Consider the following 23,099-nt stretch of genomic DNA (forward strand, 5'->3'; position numbering starts at 1 on the left):
CATGTGAACTAACTCTATTTCAAGGATTTCTTCAGTATACAACATCCTTTCTAGCCTAGAAACTTACATTTTGATTGTTTTCCACTTGTTCTCACACAATTCTATGATATTCATTAGTATTTCCTCTGAATTACTACTGATTTCTAGCTGTTGCCTATAATGGGCCTTCTTTTCTACTTGTGGGACTTCACCACATGTAGAAACAACTTTATACACTCTTCTCTGGACTTGTGAAGCTATATAAACTTGTCTTTCAACGGTTTCACAGTTGAATACTACTTTTCAGTGAATTCTGTTGGTTTGAAACACTGGTTTCATGTGAACTAACTCTATTTCAAGGATTTCTGCAATGTACAACATCCTTTTGAGACTAGAGACTTACATTTTGGTGTCTTTTACACTTGTTCTCTCACTATTCTGTGATATTCATTAGTATTTCCTCTGAATGACTACTGATTTCTAGCTGTTTCCTATAATGGGCCTTCTTTTCTACTTGTGGGACTTCACCACATGTAGAAACATCTTTATACATTCTTCTCTGAACTTGAGAAGCTATATACACTTGTCTTACAACTGTTTTACAGTTAAATACTACTTTTCAGTGAATTCCGGTGGTTTAAAACACTGGTTTCATGTGAACTAACTGTATTTCAAGGATTTGTGCAGTGTACAACATCCTTTCTAGACTAGAGACTTACATTTTGATGTCTTTTACACTTGTTCTATCACTATTCTGTGATATTCATTAGTATTTCCTCTGAATGACTACTGATTTCTAGCTGTTTCCTATAATGGGCCTTCTTTTCTACTTGTGGGACTTCACCACATGTAGAAACAACATTATACACTTTCTCTGAACTTGAGAAGCTATATACACTTGTCTTTCAACTGTATTACAGTTAAATACTACTTTTCAGTGAATTCCGGTGGTTTGAAACACTGGTTTCATGTGAACTAACTCTATTTCAAGGATTTCTGCAATGTACAACATCCTTTCTAGACTAGAGACTTACATTTTGGTGTCTTTTACACTTGTTCTCTCACTATTCTGTGATATTCATTAGTATTTGCTCTGAATGACTACTGATTTCTAGCTGTTTCCTATAATGGGCCTTCTTTTCTACTTGTGGGACTTCACAACATCTAGAAACTAATTTATACACTCTTCTCTAGACTTGCGAAGCTATATAAACTTGTCTTTCAACTGTTTTACAGTTAAATACTACTTTTCAGTGAATTCTGGTGGTTTGAAACACTGGTTTCATGTGAACTAACTCTATTTCAAGGATTTCTGCAGTGTGCAACATCCTTTCTAGACTAGAGACTTACATTTTGATGTCTTTTACACTTGTTCTCTCACTATTCTGTGATATTTATTAGTATTTGCTCTGAATTAGTAATGCTTTCTTGCAGTGTCCTATAATGTGCCTTCTTTTCTACTTGTGGGACTTCTCCACATGTAGAAACAACTTTATATACTCTTCTCTGAACTTTTGAATCTATATAAACTTGTCTTTCAACTGTTTTACAGTTGAATACTACTTTTCAGTGAATTCCGGTGGTTTGAAACACTGGTTTCATGTGAACTAACTCTATTTCAAGGATTTCTTCAGTATACAACATCCTTTCTAGCCTAGAAACTTACATTTTGATTGTTTTCCACTTGTTCTCACACAATTCTATGATATTCATTAGTATTTCCTCTGAATTACTACTGATTTCTAGCTGTTTCCTATAAAGGGCCTTCTGCTCTACTTGTGGGACTTCACCACATGTAGAAACAACTTTATGCACTCTTCTCTGGACTTGCGAAGCTATATAAACTTGTCTTTCAACGGTTTCACAGTTGAATACTACTTTTCAGTGAATTCTGTTGGTTTGAAACACTGGTTTCATGTGAACTAACTCTATTTCAAGGATTTCTGCAGTGTACAACATCCTTTCTAGACTAGGGACTTACATTTTGATGTCTTTTACAGTTGTTCTCTCACTATTCTGTGATATTCATTAGTATTTCCTCTGAATGACTACTGATTACTAGCTGTTTCCTATAATGGGCCTTCTTTTCTACTTGTGGGACTTCACCACATGTAGAAACAACTTTATACATTCTTCTCTGAACTTGAGAAGCTATGTACACTTGTCTTACAACTGTTTTACAGTTAAATACTACTTTTCAGTGAATTCCGGTGGTTTAAAACACTGGTTTCATGTGAACTAACTGTATTTCAAGGATTTGTGCAGTGTACAACATCCTTTCTAGACTAGAGACTTACATTTTGATGTCTTTTACACTTGTTCTCTCACTATTCTGTGATATTCATTGGTATTTGCTCTGAATGACTACTGATTTCTAGCTGTTTCCTATAATGGGCCTTCTTTTCTACTTGTGGGACTTCACAACATCTAGAAACTAATTTATACACTCTTCTCTAGACTTGCGAAGCTATATAAACTTGTCTTTCAACTGTTTTACAGTTAAATACTACTTTTCAGTGAATTCTTTTGGTTTGAAACACTGGTTCCATGTGAACTAACTCTATTTCAAGGATTTCTGCAGTGTGCAACATCCTTTCTAGACTAGAGACTTACATTTTGATGTCTTTTACACTTGTTCTCTCACTATTCTGTGATATTCATTAGTATTTGCTCTGAATTAGTAATGCTTTCTTGGAGTGTCCTATAATGGGCCTTCTTTTCTACTTGTGGGACTTCACCACATGTAGAAACAACTTTATATACTCCTCTCTGAACTTGTGAATCTATATAAACTTGTCTTTCAACTGTTTTACAGTTGAATACTACTTTTCAGTGAATTCCGGTGGTTTGAAACACTGGTTTCATGTGAACTAACTCTATTTCAAGGATTTCTTCAGTATACAACATCCTTTCTAGCCTAGAAACTTACATTTTGATTGTTTTCCACTTGTTCGCACACAATTCTATGATATTCATTAGTATTTCCTCTGAATTACTACTGATTTCCAGCTGTTTCCTATAATGGGCCTTCTTTTCTACTTGTGGGACTTCACCACATGTAGAAACAACTTTATACACTCTTCTCTGGACTTGTGAAGCTATATAAACTTGTCTTTCAACAGTTTCACAATTGAATACTACTTTTCAGTGAATTCTGTTAGTTTGAAACACTGGTTTCATGTGAACTAACTCTATTTCAAGGATTTCTGCAGTGTACAACATCCTTTCTAGACTAGAGACTTACATTTTGGTGTCTTTTACACTTGTTCTCTCACTATTCTGTGATATTCATTAGTATTTCCTCTGAATGACTACTGATTACTAGCTGTTTCCTATAATGGGCCTTCTTTTCTACTTGTGGGACTTCACCACATGTAGAAACAACTTTATACATTCTTCTCTGAACTTGAGAAGCTATATACACTTGTATTACAACTGTTTTACAGTTAAATACTACTTTTCAGTGAATTCCGGTGGTTTAAAACACTGGTTTCATGTGAACTAACTGTATTTCAAGGATTTGTGCAGTGTACAACATCCTTTCTAGACTAGAGACTTACATTTTGATGTCTTTTACACTTGTTCTCTCACTATTCTGTGATATTCATTAGTATTTGCTCTGAATGACTACTGATTTCTAGCTGTTTCCTATAATGGGCCTTCTTTTCTACTTGTGGGACTTCACAACATCTAGAAACTAATTTTTACACTCTTCTCTAGACTTGCGAAGCTATATAAACTTGTCTTTCAACTGTTTTACAGTTAAATACTACTTTTCAGTGAATTCTGGTGGTTTGAAACACTGGTTTCATGTGAACTAACTCTATTTCAAGGATTTCTGCATTGTGCAACATCCTTTCTAGACTAGAGACTTACATTTTGATGTCTTTTACACTTGTTCTCTCACTATTCTGGGATATTTATTTGTATTTTCTCTGAATTAGTAATGCTTTCTTGCAGTGTCCTATAATGGGCCTTCTTTTCTACTTGTGGGACTTCACCACATGTAGAAACAACTTTATATACTATTCTCTGATCTTTTGAATCTATATAAACTTGTCTTTCTACTGTTTTACAGTTGAATACTACTTTTCAGTGAATTCCGGTGGTTTGAAACACTGGTTTCATGTGAACTAACTCTATTTCAAGGATTTCTGCAATGTACAACATCCTTTCTAGACTAGAGACTTACATTTTGGTGTCTTTTACACTTGTTCTCTCACTATTTTGTGATATTCATTAGTATTTCCTCTGAATGACTACTGATTACTAGCTGTTTCCTATAATGGGCCTTCTTTTCTACTTGTGGGACTTCACCACATGTAGAAACAACTTTATACATTCTTCTCTGAACTTGAGAAGCTATATACACTTGTCTTTCAACTGTTTTACAGTTGAATACTACTTTTCAGTGAATTCGGGTGGTTTGAAACACTGGTTTCATGTGAACTAACTCTATTTCAAGGATTTCTTCAGTATACAACATCCTTTCTAGCCTAGAAACTTACATTTTGATTGTTTTCCACTTGTTCTCACACAATTCTATGATATTCATTAGTATTTCCTCTGAATTACTACTGATTTCTAGCTGTTGCCTATAATGGGCCTTCTTTTCTACTTGTGGGACTTCACCACATGTAGAAACAACTTTATACACTCTTCTCTGGACTTGTGAAGCTATATAAACTTGTCTTTCAACGGTTTCACAGTTGAATACTACTTTTCAGTGAATTCTGTTGGTTTGAAACACTGGTTTCATGTGAACTAACTCTATTTCAAGGATTTCTGCAATGTACAACATCCTTTTGAGACTAGAGACTTACATTTTGGTGTCTTTTACACTTGTTCTCTCACTATTCTGTGATATTCATTAGTATTTCCTCTGAATGACTACTGATTTCTAGCTGTTTCCTATAATGGGCCTTCTTTTCTACTTGTGGGACTTCACCACATGTAGAAACATCTTTATACATTCTTCTCTGAACTTGAGAAGCTATATACACTTGTCTTACAACTGTTTTACAGTTAAATACTACTTTTCAGTGAATTCCGGTGGTTTAAAACACTGGTTTCATGTGAACTAACTGTATTTCAAGGATTTGTGCAGTGTACAACATCCTTTCTAGACTAGAGACTTACATTTTGATGTCTTTTACACTTGTTCTATCACTATTCTGTGATATTCATTAGTATTTCCTCTGAATGACTACTGATTTCTAGCTGTTTCCTATAATGGGCCTTCTTTTCTACTTGTGGGACTTCACCACATGTAGAAACAACATTATACACTTTCTCTGAACTTGAGAAGCTATATACACTTGTCTTTCAACTGTATTACAGTTAAATACTACTTTTCAGTGAATTCCGGTGGTTTGAAACACTGGTTTCATGTGAAATAACTGTATTTCAAGGATTTCTGCAGTGTGCAACATCCTTTCTATACTAGAGACTTACATTTTGATGTCTTTTACACTTGTTCTCTCACTATTCTGTGATATTCATTAGTATTTGCTCTGAATGACTACTGATTTCTAGCTGTTTCCTATAATGGGCCTTCTTTTCTACTTGTGGGACTTCACAACATCTAGAAACTAATTTATACACTCTTCTCTAGACTTGCGAAGCTATATAAACTTGTCTTTCAACTGTTTTACAGTTAAATACTACTTTTCAGTGAATTCTGGTGGTTTGAAACACTGGTTTCATGTGAACTAACTCTATTTCAAGGATTTCTGAAGTGTGCAACATCCTTTCTAGACTAGAGACTTACATTTTGATGTCTTTTACACTTGTTCTCTCACTATTCTGTGATATTTATTTGTATTTGCTCTGAATTAGTAATGCTTTCTTGCAGTGTCCTATAATGGGCCTTCTTTTCTACTTGTGGGACTTCACCACATGTAGAAACAACTTTATATACTCTTCTCTAATCTTTTGAATCTATATAAACTTTACTTTCAACTGTTTTACAGTTGAATACTACTTTTCAGTGAATTCCGGTGGTTTGAAACACTGGTTTCATGTGAACTAACTCTATTTCAAGGATTTCTTCAGTATACAACATCCTTTCTAGCCTAGAAACTTACATTTTGTTTTCCACTTGTTCTCACACAATTCTATGATATTCATTAGTATTTCCTCTGAATTACTACTGATTTCTAGCTGTTTCCTATAAAGGGCCTTCTGCTCTACTTGTGGGACTTCACCACATGTAGAAACAACATTATACACTCTTCTCTGAACTTGAGAAGCTATATACACTTGTCTTTCAACTGTTTTACAGTTAAATACTACTTTTCAGTGAATTCCGGTGGTTTGAAACACTGGTTTCATGTGAACAAACTCTATTTCAAGGATTTCTGCAGTGTGCAACATCCTTTCTAGACTAGAGACTTACATTTTGATGTCTTTTACACTTGTTCTCTCACTATTCTGTGATATTCATTAGTATTTGCTCTGAATGACTACTGATTTCTAGCTGTTTCCTATAATGGGCCTTCTTTTCTACTTGTGGGACTTCACAACATCTAGGAACTAATTTATACACTCTTCTCTAGACTTGCGAAGCTATATAAACTTGTCTTTCAACTGTTTTACAGTTGAATACTACTTTTCAGTGAATTCCGGTGGTTTGAAACACTGGTTTCATGTGAACTAACTCTATTTCAAGCATTTCTTCAGTATACAACATCCTTTCTAGCCTAGAAACTTACATTTTGATTGTTTTCCACTTGTTCTCACACAATTCTATGATATTCATTAGTATTTCCTCTGAATTACTACTGATTTCTAGCTGTTTCCTATAATGGGCCTTCTTTTCTACTTGTGGGACTTCACCACATGTAGAAACAACTTTATACACTCTTCTCTGGACTTGCGAAGCTATATAAACTTGTCTTTCAACGGTTTCACAGTTGAATACTACTTTTCAGTGAATTCTGTTAGTTTGAAACACTGGTTTCATGTGAACTAACTCTATTTCAAGGATTTCTGCAATGTACAACATCCTTTCTAGACTAGAGACTTACATTTTGGTGTCTTTTACACTTGTTCTCTCACTATTCTGTGATATTCATTAGTATTTCCTCTGAATGACTACTGATTACTAGCTGTTTCCTATAATGGGCCTTCTTTTCTACTTGTGGGACTTCACCACATGTAGAAACAACTTTATACATTCTTCTCTGAACTTGAGAAGCTATATACACTTGTCTTACAACTGTTTTACACTAAATACTACTTTTCAGTGAATTCCGGTGGTTTAAAACACTGGTTTCATGTAAACTAACTGTATTTGAAGGATTTGTGCAGTGTACAACATCCTTTCTAGACTAGAGACTTACATTTTGATGTCTTTTACACTTGTTCTCTCACTATTCTGTGATATTCATTAGTATTTGCTCTGAATTAGTAATGCTTTCTAGGAGTGTCCTATAATGCGCCTTCTTTTCTACTAGTGGGACTTCACCACATGTAGAAACAACTTTATATACTCTTCTCTGAACTTTTGAATCTATATAAACTTGTCTTTCAACTGTTTTACAGTTGAATACTACTTTTCAGTGAATTCTGGTGGTTTGAAACACTGGTTTCATGTGAACTAACTCTATTTCAAGCATTTCTTCAGTATACAACATCCTTTCTAGCCTAGAAACTTACATTTTGATTGTTTTCCACTTGTTCTCACACAATTCTATGATATTCATTAGTATTTCCTCTGAATGACTACTGATTTCTAGCTGTTTCCTATAATGGGCCTTCTTTTCTACTTGTGGGACTTCCCCACATGTAGAAACAACATTATACACTCTTCTCTGAACTTGAGAAGCTATATACACTTGTCTTTCAACTGTTTTACAGTTAAATACTACTTTTCAGTGAATTCCGGTGGTTTGAAACACTGGTTTCATGTGAACTAACTCTATTTCAAGGATTTCTGCAATGTACAACATCCTTTCTAGACTAGAGACTTACATTTTGGTGTCTTTTACACTTGTTCTCTCACTATTCTGTGATATTCATTAGTATTTGCTCTGAATGACTACTGATTTCTAGCTGTTTCCTATAATGGGCCTTCTTTTCTACTTGTATGACTTCACCACATGTAGAAGAAACTTTATACACTTCGCTGATCTTTAGAAGCTATATACACTTGTCTTTCAACTGTTTTATAGTTAAATACTACTTTTCAGTGAATTCTGGTGGTTTGAAACACTGGTTTCATGTGAACTAACTCTATTTCAAGGATTTCTGCAGTGTGCAACATCCTTTCTAGACTAGAGACTTACATTTTGATGTCTTTTACACTAGTTCTCTCACTATTCTGTGATATTCATTAGTATTTGCTCTGAATGACTACTGATTTCTAGCTGTTTCCTATAACGGGCCTTCTTTTCTACTTGTGGGACTTCACCACAATGAGAAACTACTTTATACACTCTTCTCTGGACTTGCGAAGCTATATAAACTTGTCTTTCAACTGTTTTACAGTTAAATACTACTTTTCAGTGAATTCTGGTGGTTTGAAACACTGGTTTCATGTGAACTAACTCTATTTCAAGGATTTCTGCAGTGTACAACATCCTTTCTAGACTAGAGACTTACATTTTGATGTCTTTTACAGTTGTTCTCTCACTATTCTGTTATATTCATTAGTATTTGCTATGGATGACTACTGATTTCTAGCTGTTTCCTATAATGGGCCTTCTTTTCTCCTTGTGGGACTTCACCACAATGAGAAACTACTTTATACACTCTTCTCTGGACTTGCGAAGCTATATATACTTGTCTTTCAACTGTTTTACAGTTGAATACTACTTTTCAGTGAATTCCGGTGGTTTCAAACACTGGTTTCATGTGAACTAACTCTATTTCAAGGATTTCTGCAGTGTACAACATCCTTTCTACACTAGAGACTTACATATTGGTGTCTTTTACACTTGTTATTCTCACTATTCTGTGATATTCATTAGTATTTGCTCTGAATTAGTAATGCTTTCTTGCAGTGTCCTATAATGGGCGTTCTTTTCTACTTGTGGGACTTCACCACATGTAGAAACAACTTTATATACTCTTCTCTGACTTTTGAATCTTTATAAACATGTCTTTCAACGGTTTTACAGTTGAATACTACTTTTCAGTGAATTCCGGTGGTTTGAAACACTGGTTTCATGTGAACTAGCTCTATTTCAAGGATTTCTTCAGTGTACAACATCCTTTCTAGCCTAGAAACTTACATTTTGATGGTTTTCCACTTGTTCTCACACAATTCTATGATATTCATTAGTATTTCCTCTGAATTACTACTGATTTCTAGCTGTTTCCTATAAAGGGCCTTCTGCTCTACTTGTGGGACTTCACCACATGTAGAAACAACTTTATACACTCTTCTCTGGACTTGCGAAGCTATATAAACTTGTCTTTCAACGGTTTTACAGTTAAATACTACTTTTCAGTGAATTCTGGTGGTTTGAAACACTGGTTTCATGTGAACTAACTCTATTTCTAGGATTTCTGCAGTGTACAACATCCTTTCTAGACTAGGGACTTACATTTTGATGTCTTTTACACTAGTTCTCTCACTATTCTGTGATATTCATTAGTATTTCCTCTGAATGACTACTGATTTCTAGCTGTTTCCTATAATGGGCCTTCTTTGCTACTTGTGGGACTTCACTACATGTAGAAACAACATTATACACTCTTCTCTGAACTTGAGAAGCTATATACACTTGTCTTTCAACTGTTTTACAGTTAAATACTACTTTTCAGTGAATTCCGGTGGTTTGAAACACTGATTTCATGTGAACTAACTCTATTTCAAGGATTTCTGCAGTGTGCAACATCCTTTCTAGACTAGAGACTTACATTTTGATGTCTTTTACACTTGTTCTCTCACTATTCTGTGATATTCATTAGTATTTGCTCTGAATTAGTAATGCTTTCTAGGAGTGTCCTATAATGGGCCTTCTTTTCTACTTGTGGGACTTCACCACATGTAGAAACAACTTTATATACTCTTCTCTGAACTTTTGAATCTATATAAACTTGTCTTTCAACTGTTTTACAGTTGAATACTACTTTTCAGTGAATTCCGGTGGTTTGAAACACTGGTTTCATGTGAACTAACTCTATTTCAATGATTTCTTCAGTATACAACATCCTTTCTAGCCTAGAAACTTACATTTTGATTGTTTTCCACTTGTTCTCACACAATTCTATGATATTCATTAGTATTTCCTCTGAATTACTACTGATTTCTAGCTGTTTCCTATAAAGGGCCTTCTGCTCTACTTGTCGGACTTCACCACATGAAGAAACAACTTTATGCACTCTTCTCTGGACTTGCGAAGCTATATAAACTTGTCTTTCAACGGTTTCACAGTTGAATACTACTTTTCAGTGAATTCTGTTAGTTTGAAACACTGGTTTCATGTGAACTAACTCTATTTCAAGGATTTCTGCAATGTACAACATCCTTTCTAGACTAGAGACTTACATTTTGGTGTCTTTTACACTTGTTCTCTCACTATTCTGTGATATTCATTAGTATTTCCTCTGAATGACTAGTGATTACTAGCTGTTTCCTATAATGGGCCTTCTTTTCTACTTGTGGGACTTCACCACATGTAGAAACAACTTTATACATTCTTCTCTGAACTTGAGAAGCTATATACACTTGTCTTTCAACTGTTTTACAGTTAAATACTACTTTTCAGTGAATTCTGGTGGTTTGAAACAATGGTTTCATGTGAACTAACTCTATTTCAAGGATTTCTGCAGTGTGCATCATCCTTTCTAGACTAGAGTCTTACATTTTGATGTCTTTTACACTTGTTCTATCACTATTCTGTGATATTCATTAGTATTTGCTCTGAATGACTACTGATTTCTAGCTGTTTCCTATAATGGGCCTTCTGGTGTACTTGTGGGAGTTCACCACATGTAGAAACAACTTTATATACTCTTCTCTGAACTTGTGAATTTATATAAACTTGTCTTTCAACTCTTTTACAGTTAAATACTGCATTTCAGTGAATTCTGTTGGTTTGAAACACTGGTTTCATGTGAACTAACTCTATTTCAAGGATTTCTGCAGTGTGCAACATCCTTTCTAGACTAGAGACTTACATTTTGGTGTCTTTTACACTTGTTCTCTCACTATTCTGTGATATTCATTAGTATTTGCTCTGAATGACTACTGATTTCTAGCTGTTTCCTATAATGGGCCTTCTTTTCTACTTGTGGGACTTCACCACATGTAGAAACAACTTTATACACTTCGCTGATCTTTAGAAGCTATATACACTTGTCTTTCAACTGTTTTACAGTTAAATACTACTTTTCAGTGAATTCTGGTGGTTTGAAACACTGGTTTCATGTGAACTAACTCTATTTCAAGGATTTCTGCAGTGTGCAACATCCTTTCTAGACTAGAGACTTACATTTTGATGTCTTTTACACTAGTCCTCTCACTATTCTGTGATATTCATTAGTATTTGCTCTGAATGACTACTGATTTCTAGCTGTTTCCTATAATGGGCCTTCTTTTCTACTTTTGGGACTTCACCACAATGAGAAACTACTTTATACACTCTTCTCTGGACTTGCGAAGCTATATAAACTTGTCTTTCAACTGTTTTACAGTTAAATACTACTTTTCAGTGAATTCTGGTGGTTTGAAACACTGGTTTCATGTGAACTAACTCTATTTCAAGGATTTCTGCAGTGTACAACATCCTTTCTAGACTAGAGACTTACATTTTGATGTCTTTTACAGTTGTTCTCTCACTATTCTGTTATATTCATTAGTATTTGCTATGGATGACTACTGATTTCTAGCTGTTTCCTATAATGGGCCTTCTTTTCTCCTTGTGGGACTTCACCACAATGAGAAACTACTTTATACACTGTTCTATGGACTTGCGAAGCTATATATACTTGTCTTTCAACTGTTTTACAGTTGAATACTACTTTTCAGTGAATTCCGGTGGTTTCAAACACTGGTTTCATGTGAACTAACTCTATTTCAAGGATTTCTGCAGTGTACAACATCCTTTCTACACTAGAGACTTACATATTGGTTTCTTTTACACTTGTTATTCTCACTATTCTGTGATATTCATTAGTATTTGCTCTGAATTAGTAATGCTTTCTTGCAGTGTCCTATAATGGGCGTTCTTTTCTACTTGTGGGACTTCACCACATGTAGAAACAACTTTATATACTCTTCTCTGAACTTGTGAATCTTTATAAACATGTCTTTCAACTGTTTTTCAGTTGAATACTACTTTTCAGTGAATTCCGGTGGTTTGAAACACTGGTTTCATGTGAACTAGCTCTATTTCAAGGATTTCTTCAGTGTACAACATCCTTTCTAGCCTAGAAACTTACATTTTGATGGTTTTCCACTTGTTCTCACACAATTCTATGATATTCATTAGTATTTCCTCTGAATTACTACTGATTTCTAGCTGTTTCCTATAAAGGGCCTTCTGCTCTACTTGTGGGACTTCACCACATGTAGAAACAACTTTATACACTCTTCTCTGGACTTGCGAAGCTATATATACTTGTCTTTCAACGGTTTTACAGTTAAATACTACTTTTCAGTGAATTCTGGTGGTTTGAAACACTGGTTTCATGTGAACTAACTCTATTTCTAGGATTTCTGCAGTGTACAACATCCTTTCTAGACTAGGGACTTACATTTTGATGTCTTTTACACTAGTTCTCTCACTATTCTGTGATATTCATTAGTATTTCCTCTGAATGACTACTGATTTCTAGCTGTTTCCTATAATGGGCCTTCTTTTCTACTTGTGGGACTTCACTACATGTAGAAACAACATTATACACTCTTCTCTGAACTTGAGAAGCTATATACACTTGTCTTTCAACTGTTTTACAGTTAAATACTACTTTTCAGTGAATTCCGGTGGTTTGAAACACTGGTTTCATGTGAAATAACTGTATTTCAAGGATTTGTGCAGTGTACAACATCCTTTCTATACTAGAGACTTACATTTTGATGTCTTTTACACTTGTTCTCTCACTATTCTGTGATATTCATTAGTATTTGCTCTGAATTAGTAATGCTTTCTAGGAGTGTCCTATAATGCGCCTTCTTTTCTACTTGTGGGACTTCACCACATGTAGAAACAACTTTATATACTCTTCTCTGAACTTTTGAATCTATATAAACTTGTCTTTCAACTGTTTTACAGTTGAATACTACTTTTCAGTGAATTCCGGTGGTTTGAAACACTGGTTTCATGTGAACTAACTCTATTTCAAGCATTTCTTCAGTATACAACATCCTTTCTAGCCTAGAAACTTACATTTTGATTGTTTTCCACTTTGTCTCACACAATTCTATGATATTCATTAGTATTTCCTCTGAATTACTACTGATTTCTGGCTGTTTCCTATAATGGGCCTTCTTTTCTACTTGTGGGACTTCACCACATGTAGAAACAACTTTATACACTCTTCTCTGGACTTGTGAAGCTATATGAACTTGTCTTTGAACGGTTTCACAGTTGAATACTACTTTTCAGTGAATTCTGTTGGTTTGAAACACTGGTTTCATGTGAACTAACTCTATTTCAAGGATTTCTGCAATGTACAACATCCTTTCTAGACTAGAGACTTACATTTTGGTGTCTTTTACACTTGTTCTCTCACTATTCTGTGATATTCATTAGTATTTCCTCTGAATGACTACTGATTTCTAGCTGTTTCCTATAATGGGCCTTCTTTTCTACTTGTGTGACTTCCCCACATGTAGAAACAACATTATACACTCTTCTCTGAACTTGAGAAGCTATATACACTTGTCTTTCAAGTGTTTTACAGTTAAATACTACTTTTCAGTGAATTCCGGTGGTTTGAAACACTGGTTTCATGTGAACTAACTCTATTTCAAGGATTTCTGCAATGTACAACATCCTTTCTAGACTAGAGACTTACATTTTGATGTCTTTTACACTTGTTCTCTCACTATTCTGTGATATTCATTTGTATTTGCTCTGAATGACTACTGATTTCTAGCTGTTTCCTATAATGGGCCTTCTTTTCTACTGGTGGGACTTCACAACAGCTAGAAACTAATTTATACACTCTTCTCTAGACTTGCGAAGCTATATAAACTTGTCTTTCAACTGTTTTACAGTTAAATACACCTTTTCAGTGAATTCTGGTGGTTTGAAACACTGGTTTCATGTGAACTAACTCTATTTCAAGGATTTCTGCAGTGTGCAACATCCTTTCTAGACTAGAGACTTACATTTTGATGTCTTTTACACTTGTTCTCTCACTATTCTGTGATATTCATTAGTATTTGCTCTGAATTAGTAATGCTTTCTAGGAGTGTCCTATAATGCGCCTTCTTTTCTACTTGTGGGACTTCACCACATGTAGAAACAACTTTATATACTCTTCTCTGAACTTTTGAATCTATATAAACTTGTCTTTCAACTGTTTTACAGTTGAATACTACTTTTCAGTGAATTCCGGTGGTTTGAAACACTGGTTTCATGTGAACTAACTCTATTTCTAGGATTTCTGCAGTGTACAACATCCTTTCTAGACTAGGGACTTACATTTTGATGTCTTTTACACTAGTTCTCTCACTATTCTGTGATATTCATTAGTATTTCCTCTGAATGACTACTGATTTCTAGCTGTTTCCTATAATGGGCCTTCTTTTCTACTTGTGGGACTTCACTACATGTAGAAACAACATTATACACTCTTCTCTGAACTTGAGAAGCTATATACACTTGTCTTTCAACTGTTTTACAGTTAAATACTACTTTTCAGTGAATTCCGGTGGTTTGAAACACTGGTTTCATGTGAAATAACTGTATTTCAAGGATTTGTGCAGTGTACAACATCCTTTCTATACTAGAGACTTACATTTTGATGTCTTTTACACTTGTTCTCTCACTATTCTGTGATATTCATTAGTATTTGCTCTGAATTAGTAATGCTTTCTAGGAGTGTCCTATAATGCGCCTTCTTTTCTACTTGTGGGACTTCACCACATGTAGAAACAACTTTATATACTCTTCTCTGAACTTTTGAATCTATATAAACTTGTCTTTCAACTGTTTTACAGTTGAATACTACTTTTCAGTGAATTCCGGTGGTTTGAAACACTGGTTTCATGTGAACTAACTCTATTTCAAGGATTTCTTCAGTATACAACATCCTTTCTAGCCTAGAAACTTACATTTTGATTGTTTTCCACTTGTTCTCACACAATTCTATGATATTCATTAGTATTTCCTCTGAATTACTACTGATTTCTAGCTGTTTCCTATAAAGGGCCTTCTGCTCTACTTGTGGGACTTCACCACATGTAGAAACAACTTTATGCACTCTTCTCTGGACTTGCGAAGCTATATAAACTTGTCTTTCAACGGTTTCACAGTTGAATACTACTTTTCAGTGAATTCTGTTGGTTTGAAACACTGGTTTCATGTGAACTAACTCTATTTCAAGGATTTCTGCAGTGTACAACATCCTTTCTAGACTAGGGACTTACATTTTGATGTCTTTTACAGTTGTTCTCTCACTATTCTGTGATATTCATTAGTATTTCCTCTGAATGACTACTGATTACTAGCTGTTTCCTATAATGGGCCTTCTTTTCTACTTGTGGGACTTCACCACATGTAGAAACAACTTTATACATTCTTCTCTGAACTTGAGAAGCTATATACACTTGTCTTACAACTGTTTTACAGTTAAATACTACTTTTCAGTGAATTCCGGTGGTTTAAAACACTGGTTTCATGTGAACTAACTGTATTTCAAGGGTTTGTGCAGTGTACAACATCCTTTCTAGACTAGAGACTTACATTTTGATGTCTTTTACACTTGTTCTCTCACTATTCTGTGATATTCATTGGTATTTGCTCTGAATGACTACTGATTTCTAGCTGTTTCCTATAATGGGCCTTCTTTTCTACTTGTGGGACTTCACAACATCTAGAAACTAATTTATACACTCTTCTCTAGACTTGCGAAGCTATATAAACTTGTCTTTCAACTGTTTTACAGTTAAATACTACTTTTCAGTGAATTCTTTTGGTTTGAAACACTGGTTTCATGTGAACTAACTCTATTTCAAGGATTTCTGCAGTGTGCAACATCCTTTCTAGACTAGAGACTTACATTTTGATGTCTTTTACACTTGTTCTCTCACTATTCTGTGATATTCATTAGTATTTGCTCTGAATTAGTAATGCTTTCTTGGAGTGTCCTATAATGGGCCTTCTTTTCTACTTGTGGGACTTCACCACATGTAGAAACAACTTTATATACTCTTCTCTGAACTTGTGAATGTATATAAACTTGTCTTTCAACTGTTTTACAGTTGAATACTACTTTTCAGTGAATTCCGGTGGTTTGAAACACTGGTTTCATGTGAACTAACTCTATTTCAAGGATTTCTTCAGTATACAACATCCTTTCTAGCCTAGAAACTTACATTTTGATTGTTTTCCACTTGTTCTCACACAATTCTATGATATTCATTAGTATTTCCTCTGAATTACTACTGATTTCTAGCTGTTTCCTATAATGGGCCTTCTTTTCTACTTGTGGGACTTCACCACATGTAGAAACAACTTTATACACTCTTCTCTGGACTTGCGAAGCTATATAAACTTGTCTTTCAACAGTTTCACAATTGAATACTACTTTTCAGTGAATTCTGTTAGTTTGAAACACTGGTTTCATGTGAACTAACTCTATTTCAAGGATTTCTGCAATGTACAACATCCTTTCTAGACTAGAGACTTACATTTTGGTGTCTTTTACACTTGTTCTCTCACTATTCTGTGATATTCATTAGTATTTCCTCTGAATGACTACTGATTACTAGCTGTTTCCTATAATGGGCCTTCTTTTCTACTTGTGGGACTTCACCACATGTAGAAACAACTTTATACATTCTTCTCTGAACTTGAGAAGCTATATACACTTGTCTTACAACTGTTTTACAGTTAAATACTACTTTTCAGTGAATTCCGGTGGTTTAAAACACTGGTTTCATGTGAACTAACTGTATTTCAAGGGTTTGTGCAGTGTACAACATCCTTTCTAGACTAGAGACTTACATTTTGATGTCTTTTACACTTGTTCTCTCACTATTCTGTGATATTCATTGGTATTTGCTCTGAATGACTACTGATTTCTAGCTGTTTCCTATAATGGGCCTTCTTTTCTACTTGTGGGACTTCACAACATCTAGAAACTAATTTATACACTCTTCTCTAGACTTGCGAAGCTATATAAACTTGTCTTTCAACTGTTTTACAGTTAAATACTACTTTTCAGTGAATTCTTTTGGTTTGAAACACTGGTTTCATGTGAACTAACTCTATTTCAAGGATTTCTGCAGTGTGCAACATCCTTTCTAGACTAGAGACTTACATTTTGATGTCTTTTACACTTGTTCTCTCACTATTCTGTGATATTCATTAGTATTTGCTCTGAATTAGTAATGCTTTCTTGGAGTGTCCTATAATGGGCCTTCTTTTCTACTTGTGGGACTTCACCACATGTAGAAACAACTTTATATACTCTTCTCTGAACTTGTGAATGTATATAAACTTGTCTTTCAACTGTTTTACAGTTGAATACTACTTTTCAGTGAATTCCGGTGGTTTGAAACACTGGTTTCATGTGAACTAACTCTATTTCAAGGATTTCTTCAGTATACAACATCCTTTCTAGCCTAGAAACTTACATTTTGATTGTTTTCCACTTGTTCTCACACAATTCTATGATATTCATTAGTATTTCCTCTGAATTACTACTGATTTCTAGCTGTTTCCTATAATGGGCCTTCTTTTCTACTTGTGGGACTTCACCACATGTAGAAACAACTTTATACACTCTTCTCTGGACTTGCGAAGCTATATAAACTTGTCTTTCAACAGTTTCACAATTGAATACTACTTTTCAGTGAATTCTGTTAGTTTGAAACACTGGTTTCATGTGAACTAACTCTATTTCAAGGATTTCTGCAATGTACAACATCCTTTCTAGACTAGAGACTTACATTTTGGTGTCTTTTACACTTGTTCTCTCACTATTCTGTGATATTCATTAGTATTTCCTCTGAATGACTACTGATTACTAGCTGTTTCCTATAATGGGCCTTCTTTTCTACTTGTGGGACTTCACCACATGTAGAAACAACTTTATACATTCTTCTCTGAACTTGAGAAGCTCTATACACTTGTCTTACAACTGTTTTACAGTTAAATACTACTTTTCAGTGAATTCCGGTGGTTTAAAACACTGGTTTCATGTGAACTAACTGTATTTCAAGGATTTGTGCAGTGTACAACATCCTTTCTAGACTAGAGACTTACATTTTGATGTCTTTTACACTTGTTCTCTCACTATTCTGTGATATTCATTAGTATTTGCTCTGAATGACTACTGATTTCTAGCTGTTTCCTATAATGGGCCTTCTTTTCTACTTGTGGGACTTCACAACATCTAGAAACTAATTTATACAGTCTTCTCTAGACTTGCGAAGCTATATAAACTTGTCTTTCAACTGTTTTACAGTTAAATACTACTTTTCAGTGAATTCTGGTGGTTTGAAACACTGGTTTCATGTGAACTAACTCTATTTCAAGGATTTCTGCAGTGTGCAACATCCTTTCTAGACTAGAGACTTACATTTTGATGTCTTTTACACTTGTTCTCTCACTATTCTGTGATATTTATTAGTATTTGCTCTGAATTAGTAATGCTTTCTTGCAGTGTCCTATAATGTGCCTTCTTTTCTACTTGTGGGACTTCTCCACATGTAGAAACAACTTTATATACTCTTCTCTGAACTTTTGAATCTATATAAACTTGTCTTTCAACTGTTTTACAGTTGAATACTACTTTTCAGTGAATTCCGGTGGTTTGAAACACTGGTTTCATGTGAACTAACTCTATTTCAAGGATTTCTTCAGTATACAACATCCTTTCTAGCCTAGAAACTTACATTTTGATTGTTTTCCACTTGTTCTCACACAATTCTATGATATTCATTAGTATTTCCTCTGAATTACTACTGATTTCTAGCTGTTTCCTATAAAGGGCCTTCTGCTCTACTTGTGGGACTTCACCACATGTAGAAACAACTTTATGCACTCTTCTCTGGACTTGCGAAGCTATATAAACTTGTCTTTCAACGGTTTCACAGTTGAATACTACTTTTCAGTGAATTCTGTTGGTTTGAAACACTGGTTTCATGTGAACTAACTCTATTTCAAGGATTTCTGCAGTGTACAACATCCTTTCTAGACTAGGGACTTACATTTTGATGTCTTTTACAGTTGTTCTCTCACTATTCTGTGATATTCATTAGTATTTCCTCTGAATGACTACTGATTACTAGCTGTTTCCTATAATGGGCCTTCTTTTCTACTTGTGGGACTTCACCACATGTAGAAACAACTTTATACATTCTTCTCTGAACTTGAGAAGCTATGTACACTTGTCTTACAACTGTTTTACAGTTAAATACTACTTTTCAGTGAATTCCGGTGGTTTAAAACACTGGTTTCATGTGAACTAACTGTATTTCAAGGATTTGTGCAGTGTACAACATCCTTTCTAGACTAGAGACTTACATTTTGATGTCTTTTACACTTGTTCTCTCACTATTCTGTGATATTCATTGGTATTTGCTCTGAATGACTACTGATTTCTAGCTGTTTCCTATAATGGGCCTTCTTTTCTACTTGTGGGACTTCACAACATCTAGAAACTAATTTATACACTCTTCTCTAGACTTGCGAAGCTATATAAACTTGTCTTTCAACTGTTTTACAGTTAAATACTACTTTTCAGTGAATTCTTTTGGTTTGAAACACTGGTTTCATGTGAACTAACTCTATTTCAAGGATTTCTGCAGTGTGCAACATCCTTTCTAGACTAGAGACTTACATTTTGATGTCTTTTACACTTGTTCTCTCACTATTCTGTGATATTCATTAGTATTTGCTCTGAATTAGTAATGCTTTCTTGGAGTGTCCTATAATGGGCCTTCTTTTCTACTTGTGGGACTTCACCACATGTAGAAACAACTTTATATACTCCTCTCTGAACTTGTGAATCTATATAAACTTGTCTTTCAACTGTTTTACAGTTGAATACTACTTTTCAGTGAATTCCGGTGGTTTGAAACACTGGTTTCATGTGAACTAACTCTATTTCAAGGATTTCTTCAGTATACAACATCCTTTCTAGCCTAGAAACTTACATTTTGATTGTTTTCCACTTGTTCGCACACAATTCTATGATATTCATTAGTATTTCCTCTGAATTACTACTGATTTCCAGCTGTTTCCTATAATGGGCCTTCTTTTCTACTTGTGGGACTTCACCACACGTAGAAACAACTTTATACACTCTTCTCTGGACTTGTGAAGCTATATAAACTTGTCTTTCAACAGTTTCACAATTGAATACTACTTTTCAGTGAATTCTGTTAGTTTGAAACACTGGTTTCATGTGAACTAACTCTATTTCAAGGATTTCTGCAGTGTACAACATCCTTTCTAGACTAGAGACTTACATTTTGATGTCTTTTACACTTGTTCTCTCACTATTCTGTGATATTCATTAGTATTTGCTCTGAATGACTACTGATTTTTAGCTGTTTCCTATAATGGGCCTTCTTTTCTACTTGTGGGACTTCACAACATCTAGAAACTAATTTTTACACTCTTCTCTAGACTTGCGAAGCTATATAAACTTGTCTTTCAACTGTTTTACAGTTAAATACTACTTTTCAGTGAATTCTGGTGGTTTGAAACACTGGTTTCATGTGAACTAACTCTATTTCAAGGATTTCTGCATTGTGCAACATCCTTTCTAGACTAGAGACTTACATTTTGATGTCTTTTACACTTGTTCTCTCACTATTCTGGGATATTTATTTGTATTTTCTCTGAATTAGTAATGCTTTCTTGCAGTGTCCTATAATGGGCCTTCTTTTCTACTTGTGGGACTTCACCACATGTAGAAACAACTTTATATACTATTCTCTGATCTTTTGAATCTATATAAACTTGTCTTTCTACTGTTTTACAGTTGAATACTACTTTTCAGTGAATTCCGGTGGTTTGAAACACTGGTTTCATGTGAACTAACTCTATTTCAAGGATTTCTGCAATGTACAACATCCTTTCTAGACTAGAGACTTACATTTTGGTGTCTTTTACACTTGTTCTCTCACTATTTTGTGATATTCATTAGTATTTCCTCTGAATGACTACTGATTACTAGCTGTTTCCTATAATGGGCCTTCTTTTCTACTTGTGGGACTTCACCACATGTAGAAACAACTTTATACATTCTTCTCTGAACTTGAGAAGCTATATACACTTGTCTTTCAACTGTTTTACAGTTGAATACTACTTTTCAGTGAATTCGGGTGGTTTGAAACACTGGTTTCATGTGAACTAACTCTATTTCAAGGATTTCTTCAGTATACAACATCCTTTCTAGCCTAGAAACTTACATTTTGATTGTTTTCCACTTGTTCTCACACAATTCTATGATATTCATTAGTATTTCCTCTGAATTACTACTGATTTCTAGCTGTTGCCTATAATGGGCCTTCTTTTCTACTTGTGGGACTTCACCACATGTAGAAACAACTTTATACACTCTTCTCTGGACTTGTGAAGCTATATAAACTTGTCTTTCAACGGTTTCACAGTTGAATACTACTTTTCAGTGAATTCTGTTGGTTTGAAACACTGGTTTCATGTGAACTAACTCTATTTCAAGGATTTCTGCAATGTACAACATCCTTTTGAGACTAGAGACTTACATTTTGGTGTCTTTTACACTTGTTCTCTCACTATTCTGTGATATTCATTAGTATTTCCTCTGAATGACTACTGATTTCTAGCTGTTTCCTATAATGGGCCTTCTTTTCTACTTGTGGGACTTCACCACATGTAGAAACAACATTATACACTTTCTCTGAACTTGAGAAGCTATATACACTTGTCTTTCAACTGTATTACAGTTAAATACTACTTTTCAGTGAATTCCGGTGGTTTGAAACACTGGTTTCATGTGAAATAACTGTATTTCAAGGATTTCTGCAGTGTGCAACATCCTTTCTATACTAGAGACTTACATTTTGATGTCTTTTACACTTGTTCTCTCACTATTCTGTGATATTCATTAGTATTTGCTCTGAATGACTACTGATTTCTAGCTGTTTCCTATAATGGGCCTTCTTTTCTACTTGTGGGACTTCACCACATGTAGAAACAACATTATACACTCTTCTCTGAACTTGAGAAGCTATATACACTTGTCTTTCAACTGTTTTACAGTTAAATACTACTTTTCAGTGAATTCCGGTGGTTTGAAACACTGGTTTCATGTGAACAAACTCTATTTCAAGGATTTCTGCAGTGTGCAACATCCTTTCTAGACTAGAGACTTACATTTTGATGTCTTTTACACTTGTTCTCTCACTATTCTGTGATATTCATTAGTATTTGCTCTGAATGACTACTGATTTCTAGCTGTTTCCTATAATGGGCCTTCTTTTCTACTTGTGGGACTTCACAACATCTAGGAACTAATTTATACACTCTTCTCTAGACTTGCGAAGCTATATAAACTTGTCTTTCAACTGTTTTACAGTTAAATACTACTTTTCAGTGAATTCTGGTGGTTTGAAACACTGGTTTCATGTGAACTAACTCTATTTCAAGGTTTTCTGCAGTGTGCAACATCCTTTCTAGACTAGAGACTTACATTTTGATGTCTTTTACACTTGTTCTCTCACTATTCTGTGATATTCATTAGTATTTGCTCTGAATTAGTAATGCTTTCTAGGAGTGTCCTATAATGCGCCTTCTATTCTACTTGTGGGACTTCACCACATGTAGAAACAACTTTATATACTCTTCTCTGAACTTTTGAATCTATATAAACTTGTCTTTCAACTGTTTTACAGTTGAATACTACTTTTCAGTGAATTCCGGTGGTTTGAAACACTGGTTTCATGTGAACTAACTCTATTTCAAGGATTTCTGCAGTGTGCAACATCCTTTCTAGACTAG

Source organism: Cnephaeus nilssonii (genome assembly GCF_951640355.1).
Source record: "Cnephaeus nilssonii genome assembly, chromosome: 2".
Taxonomy (NCBI): domain Eukaryota; kingdom Metazoa; phylum Chordata; class Mammalia; order Chiroptera; family Vespertilionidae; genus Cnephaeus; species Cnephaeus nilssonii.